Source organism: Molossus molossus, unplaced genomic scaffold (genome assembly GCF_014108415.1).
Source record: "Molossus molossus isolate mMolMol1 unplaced genomic scaffold, mMolMol1.p scaffold_m16_p_3, whole genome shotgun sequence".
Classification (NCBI taxonomy): Eukaryota; Metazoa; Chordata; class Mammalia; order Chiroptera; family Molossidae; genus Molossus; species Molossus molossus.
In genome coordinates this window covers 93729820-93737915 of record NW_023425366.1, presented here as the reverse complement: position 1 = coordinate 93737915, position 8096 = coordinate 93729820, and the positions used below count along the sequence as shown (strand labels likewise).

The 8096-nt window shown below is 41.9% G+C and overlaps 1 pseudogene; it reads left to right on the top strand.

Annotated features, from left to right (window-relative positions):
* Positions 1-5245: 5245 nt before the first annotated feature.
* Positions 5246-6520, top strand: LOC118642084 (annotated as a pseudogene).
* Positions 6521-8096: the final 1576 nt, after the last annotated feature.

Below are 8096 nucleotides of genomic sequence, written 5' to 3'. Positions count from 1 at the left end.
TTCAACATTATGAAGAGAAATTGTCCCAGTTCATCATTGACACCACCCTTGACTCCCATGCAGGGAGAAGAAATTAACATTTGTTGATGGAATGTTGAGTACCTGGACAGCCTTTGGTTGAGAGGCCTGGTCTCATTAATAAAACAACCTAAAAATACCTCAAGTAGGGAGGAGATAGAGTTTGGTATTTTGAGAAGGGGAAAAAAAGTAAACAAACCTAAAAGGAAGAAGTTCATCCAAAACAAAGAAAAGGAAGTATTGAGGATTCTTCAGATGGTAGGAACCATACTTCACTTCTACCCAGGTCTATTAGGTAATAAGACCTCAAATAGACAGGTGTTCAGAGTGAGGCTGGACCTGAGTGATGTGATATATATATATATACACACACACACACACACACACACACACACACACACACACACAAGTAGTTCCTACAAATCTTCTGCTGAGGCTTAGCACTGAACTAAAATTGAGCCACAGGTCTTTGGATGGGCCCATCCGCATGGGCATGGAGCAGAAGGAAGGGTAGCTACAAATGACTAGAAAATAATGTCCCCCAGCTTTTGGATGGCAAACCCCAGGGAGGAGAGAAGACCACTCTTTCTACCCAATGATTGAGACCAGATTTCCTATTAACAATAACAGAAGGGGTTTGAGTCAGATTTGATTTATTAAAAGAAAAGGAATGTGATATTTTTGTCCATTGAATATCATGGAGCAAGACAAGAAGAAATATTGTATATTCTTTATTATACCATTTGATTGGTATTTATTGCATAGATTTTAATCTCAAATTTCACAGGAATAGTAATAATAATTAATCAATTTCTAATGTCCTTCACTCTGGGGATAAATTGTCGATACTTGTAGATCCAAGAGAAGATGAACAGCAATCAAAATTCATGCTCCCCTCTTCTTCCTGGGTCCATAGCTAGACCAACTTTCCCAGCATTCCTTGCTATTAATGTGACCTCTTGACTGAGTTCTAGCCAATGGAATGTGAGCAGAAGTGAGGTACACTTCTAGACATAGTTCATTATAAACCTCCCAGGCACATGCCTCCATGGTCTCTTCTCCTCTGGCCAACTGAATCTACATGTCAAACGTGTAAGAAAATAGCATTCTAAGTTTAAAATCCAGTATAAGGTTCATAGTTAGGCTACCTGTAAATGTGTTTTGTTTGCCACATGAAGCATTCTTTCATTTATTTTTTTAATCCTCACCTGAGGATATCTTTCATTGGTTTTTTTCAGGTAGAGTGGGAGGGAGTAGGGCTGGGGAGAGAGAGAAACATGGATGTGAGAGAGACACATTGATTGGTTGCCTCTCAAATGACCCCGACCAGGGCCAGGGATTGTACTGCAACTGAGGTATGTGACCTTGACCAGAATTGAACCTGCGACTCTTTGGTCCATGGGCCAACACTCTAATTGCTGAGTCAAACTAGCCAGGGGGCATTCTATTTTATTTGAATTAGTTGCCAACATTTATAAATGAAGAAATTTCACACAAAAATATGGATTTTCATCTTCTTTAAAATTGGCTTATCAGGCCAATTTGGGCCCTATTTTCTGTTTTACTGATGTCATGCACCCTCCAGGCCCATATAACTTGCCCTGACCATCTTCCCTCTTCCCCATACTTACAGGGCCTTTGAATGCAGTTGAATTTGCCAGCTAGATTATCATGGGGATTAAAAACATATGCAATAGCAACTAGACTATAATTACAATAGGGAAGATTTAACTATTTATATGTTTTGCCCATGGCTGCTTTTGATGAAAATGACAGAAACAGCATATAAATCCTACTATTGCATTTGCTGATGTGATATTTTTGATGGCCCCCTCCCCCCACTGTGTTTCTCAATATTCCCTATATAAAACCCAACATAAAATCTCATTTCAGAATTAACTCATTAGAAAATAATTGGTAACTTCTACTTTCCCTAATATGATGAGAACTATTTATCTGATTATTTTTCCATTTTGCTTTTGGCTGTTAGGAAGATCAAAACTATATTTCTGTTTCAACTATAGTGTATGGGAAGTTATGACTTAAACATTTATATCTATTTTTCTCCTTTTATTGCTATTTTATTTCAAAATATGTGTTCTCATTTATGATTATTTATATACTTTATAAAGTTCAACTATTTTATACTTGCATTTCTTATAGGCTACCTCAAATTCTTTGTGAAATTGGAATATAAATATTATAGTTAATGTTTAATAACAGTATGTTTTATAATAGTATAAAATTATAAGCAGAAAACAAAGTTTAATATTCATAAAATACCAGGCTAAATATTTAAGATACAAATGTTTTAGTTGATTTTGCTTCTTCCCTTTTGAAAGTAGGGTAAATTATAAATAAATAATTTCTTGGTATCTTTTCTGGATGATTTACTATAAACTAGAGCAGCAATTTTCAACCTTTATCATCTCATTGCACACACAAACTAATTACTAAAATTTGGCAGCACACCAAAAACTATATTTTTTGCTGATCTGACAAAGAAATAGGTATAATTTTAATTGACTTACCAAGAAAAATACTAATTACCTACCCTTCTGACTCCAGAGTGACTTTTTAACCAAAGAACTTATATGCACATATGCATAACCAATGGACACAGACAACAGTACAGTGAATGATGGGGCCTCTAAACTCTGTATATTCTTTTGTATTCTTTTGATAGGATGTTTGTATGAGAAGTCCAAGTTTATCAAGTAAGAACCCGAAATATATATTTGAAGAAATTGCATAGTTAGCTAACAGATATTTATCAAAAAAAGGTGGAACGATCAAAACACGTGTACAACTAGGTAGCTGAACAAACCTCAGACATGGGCAGTGGTTCTACCATAGCTGGGGAGGCAGGAATTGTCCTTGGGCTTGTTCAGCTTCAACTCATTTGTCCTCTATAGAAAATGAAGAAACCAGACTCAGATCTGGTCAGCGAGGGGAAAACGAGCATCCTGGTGTGAACCAGAATCCAGGCTTGGGTGACGTGCTGACCAAACTCATGCCCACTATCTCCCTTCACTACTTGATCCTACAGCTACGATTTAGTGGTTCCCACAGCAATTTATTTTGCCTTGGCTTTTTAAGGCAAAAAAAAAAAAAGATTATTTAAATATGATTCTGGTAAAGTTCCAAAGGTATTTTGAATATTGCCTCATCAATGGGCTACAGACTAATTACTTAGCCATGCCTTCCTAGGCGGGATCTGTTTAATGACTGGCAGTTAGAGAGTACTGATTCTGAGTTATGAGCAACCTGCTGGTGTAGGGTGAGTTCTCAGACCCCCTTCCCTTCTAAGCTCACAAAGAAACTTGGCTCACCAATGTTGACTTACCAATGGGATTTGAAAGCCTGGTATTCAGTGATTTTTAGCCTCTCCAGATCAAGCATGGGGGAGGGGGGGATGAACCATGGAATAACTACATAAAAGTTTAAAGTAAAGAGGCAAATGTCCATTCAGTCCAGATAGTCCAACCAAAGTGGGTGAGATGCAGAGACAAGTTAATTATAATATAACTAACTAATGTGATAAAAATATTTCTGAGATTTATCTCACATGCTGACATTCAGTACCAATGGGTTCTGCTCATAAATAATCATTGAGGAATTTTCCATTTCATGAACGTGTCTGGCTCTGAAAAGAATGGCCGACTGGCAAGGAATTTCCCCATTCCTCATTGGCTCCGGGTAGGGCTCTATTAGATCCTACCACCAAAGTCTCTCAGGCTGATTAACTAAGCCATAAAGTCTGTAGACTACAATCAGGTTAAAAGATCATAAAAAAATAATTGGCACAAACAGCATGAGTGTTAGTGTACACATTCAGCAAAAAATCTGAATTAAGCCCTGGTTGGTTTGTCTCGGCGGTTAGACCATTAGCCTGCGGACCGAAGGGTCTCAGGTTTGATTCCTGGTCAAGGGCACAACCTGGGTTGCAGGTTTGATCCCTGGCCCCAGTGCGGGTCGTGCAGGAGACAATCAATCGATGTGTCTCTCTTATATCAATGTTTTTTTTTTTTTTTCTCTCTCCCTCCCTCCCTTCCACTCTATCTAAAAATCAATGCAAAAATATCCTCGGGTGAGGATTAACAATAACAACAAAAATCTGAATTAAGTGTAAAATCAAGTTTATGAAACAGGGGTCCTAGAGTCAGAATATGTACATTTGAGTCTTTTCTTTGCTACCTACTGGTTGTTTGCAGTGAGCAGGCTTCTTACTGTGTCTCTTGACTCTCACTTTCTTTATCTGATAGAGGAGGAGTAATACTTGCCTCACAGGATTGTTGTGAAAAATAAATGATGCAACATGGGTGGGAGCATTTAGAAAACTGTTCATTGTTATATGACTCTAAGATGTTATTAATTGCTGTTACTTTATCTTAGAATTGGTCATGACAAGCTTCAGGAATGAAGTGATACTTCTAGAGTACACAGAAGTGTGGGATTTAAAGAGGAAGGAGCAGGAAGATCATTTTTGTTTGGCTCATGAGTTGAATGAACATGTCCTGTGTGCTACAATCCCAGCTAGCTGTACTAAGAATCAAGTCTGGAGATGTTTCCCAGAGCCAGGAGCATGAGAGCAGAGAGGCTGTCCCCAATAGTGACATGCTGATCAGGGACAATGATTCTGGTGAGAATAGAGTCTAGGCTGAAATTGGTAGGGATTATATTGGACAGTGCAGTGCTTCTTAGACATTAGTCATAATCGGAAGAAACTGGAGGACTTTAAAAATACATATTGCTGGCCCGGCTGGTGTGGCTCACTGGTTGAGTGTTGACCCATGCACTAAGAGATCACGGATTCCTGGTCAGGGCACATGCCCAGGTTGTGGGGCAAATTCCCAGTGGGGGGCATGCAGGAGATGACCAATCAGTGTTCTCTCATTGATGTTTTTATCCCTCTCTCTCCCTCTCTCTCTAAAATCAATAAATACAAAATATTTAAAAAATACATATTGCTGGAGTTTCTGGTTCAGGAGATATGAATGGGGGAGGGGTGATGGAGAGGGTGGGGTTCAAATTTTGCATTTCAAACAAGTCCCAGGTGACTCCAATGATTCCTGTCCAGGAACCACACTGAAAACTACTTAAATAGATAGTAGGATAAGAATGATAATCCTCAGCAATAAACAACTGAATCAGATTCTCCTCGCTTAATGAAAAACGAGGCTGCTTGAACCTGAGTCTCGGCTTCTCGCCTTCCTCCCTGAACAACATGAGCTTCAGCACCGGCTCCAGCTTCTCCACAAACTACCGGACCCTGGGCTCCATGCAATCGCCCAGCTACCGGGCCCTGTCGGCTAGCAGCACAGCCAGCGTCTATGCAGGCGCGGGGGCTCCGGCTCCCGGATCTCCGTGTCCCACTCCACCAGTGTGTGGGGTGGCTGGGGGTCCGGGGGCCTGGCTGCGGGGGTGGTTGGGGGTCTGGCGGGCATAGGGGGTATCCAGAGTGAGAAGGAGACCATGCAATGCCTGATTGATCACCTGGCCTCCTACCTGGAGAGGGTGAGAAGCCTGGAGGCTGATAACTGGAGACTGGAAATCAAAATCCGGGAACACCTGGAAAAGGGACCCCAGGTCAGAGAGTGGGGGCATTATTTCAAGACCATCGAGGACCTGAGGGCTCAGATCTTTGCAAGTTCTGTGGACAATGCCCGTATGATTCTACAGACTGACAGTGCCCTTCTTGCTGCTGATGACTTCGGTCAAGTATGAGACTGAGCTGGCCATGTGCCAGTCTGTGGAGACTGGCTCCGAAAGGTCACTGATGACACCAATATCACTCGACTGCAGCTGGAGACAGAGATCGAGGCTCTTAAAGAGGAGCTGCTCTTCAGGAAGAAGAACCAGGAGGAGGAAATAAATGGTCTGCAAAACCAGATGTCTAGCTCTGGGTTGACCGTGGAGTTGGATGCCCCCAAATCTCAGGACCTCAGCAAGATCGTGGCGGATATCCGGGCCCAGTATGATGAGCTGGCTCAGAAGAACCGAGAGGAGCTAGACAAGTACTGGTCCCAGCAGACTGAGGAGAGCACCACAGTGGTCACCTCACAGACCGCCGAGATAGGAGCTGCTGAGATGACCTTCACAGAGCTCAGACGAACGGTCCAGCCCTTGGAGATCGACCTGGACTCGATGAGAAATCTGAAGGCCAGTTTGGAGAACAGCCTGAGGGAGGTGGAGATGCACTATGCCGTTCAGATGGACCGGCTCAACGGGATCCTGCTGCACCTGGAGTCAGAGCTGGCTCAGACCGGGCAGGGGGGCAGTGCCAGACCCAGGAGTACGAGACCCTGCTAACATCAAGGTCAAGCTGGAGGCTGAGATTGCCACCTACCGCCGCCTGCTGGAAGAAGGGGAGGACTTCAGTCTTAGTGATGCCCTGGACAGCAGCCACTCCATACAATCCATCCACAAGACCACCACCCGCAAGATGGTGGACGGCACAGTAGAGTCTGAGTTCAACGACACCAAAGTGCTGAGGTGTTAATGGCAGCAGAAGTGGGGCACCCCTTGAGGGGGCAAGAGGCCAATAAAAAGTTCAGAGATCATTGGAAAAAAGAAAAGAAAAGAATTTTCTTCAAGCTAACTAGGGTTATTGGATGATTTCTAAAAGGGACAAGAATCTGATTTAAAAATAGATAGGAACAAGAGCAATTCTGGTCCCAGCAGCAAAAACTCCTTTGTCATGATGCCTGGGAATCACTGTTAGGGTATACCACTGTTTTCCCTCTATTGCTTCTCCTAAATTAATATTCACTTGTCCATTCCACACCTGGTAGCTGGTAGAATACTTTGAACTGTAGGCCCTCTAAGACTATGGGATGGCAGAGATACAACTGAAAAGAGACTTAGGGTACTGCTGCCAAAGATGTGTTAATGGATACTGAGGCAAGCGAACACAGCGACAGCAACAAAAAGAGCCCATGTTCTCTAGCCTAGTAGGAAAAGACCAATTAGCAGAGGGCTGGGAATTCCAGAGAAGTCTGCACTTGACCTAAATTTGGGGCTCTTGCAGATACTTAGAAAGTAAAATGGCAGTTGGTTGCTTCTTTGGAGAAGAAAAGGAAGAAATTGAACCAACTTTTGGGGGTACTAATGGTGGTTACTCCATGCCCTAACCCTGATACTGAGCTTCAGGACAATTGCTTCTGAGTCTAAGTATGTTCTTATGTCAGGAGCTTCTCATTTCAAAGACACCTTCATTTATCCTCCAGCTTGAAGCATGCGGTTAATTCGTTGGAAGGGTTTCTTCTTCTGGGTATTTTTAACTTTATAGTTTATTATGAAATAGTTCAAGCATACAGAACAATAAGAGAATACCATAACACTTGAGTGTCTACCACCCAGTTACCCATAAAGTATTATAGAAATGTTGGCACTGGCCAGGTCTTGGGGGTAGCTGGCCACTGGGATAGAAGTGAGGGCCAGGGAGGCAAATCTATGGACGATTGCAGATAATCAGATCATCAGAGATGAACTGGAGGGGCAGGGCTGAGTATTCATACCCCCAAATACTAGAAATAGGCAAGCAATGGACTTAATAATTTGGAAGGCATTAACTATAAAAGGACTTTCCCCCACTAAAAAGTCCTAGTCTGGACTCAAATGGCCCTAACATGAATAATTATTTTTACGTGATTATGAACATCCACTCCAAATATTGTTTAATCTCTGTAGATCTCTAGGCAGATAAGTAACCATGTGGGAGGGAGATATAGGAACACCCAGACGGGTTAGCCCTGTGGGCAGCTCAGAGTGAGGACCCATGTATGCTTTGGGAAGGGCAACCCTTTGAAATCTTTTGAAAATATAAGCAAAGTGATTAGGCAAAGTAAAGATATTGGAATGACCTTCTAATCATCAAAATATCAGCTGTAACAACTCACTCTGAAATGTTGAGGCTTATATTTCCTCTTCACTCCATAGCTTTCAATTTGATTAGATAATAATATAATTCAGCTATTTGATTCTAGAAAAGTGAACTCTTCATAAAAGGAAGCCAGGTAGGTTGTTAATTTTCATGGGCAGACCATAATCTCCTTGAGCTGTTCTTACTGCTCCTG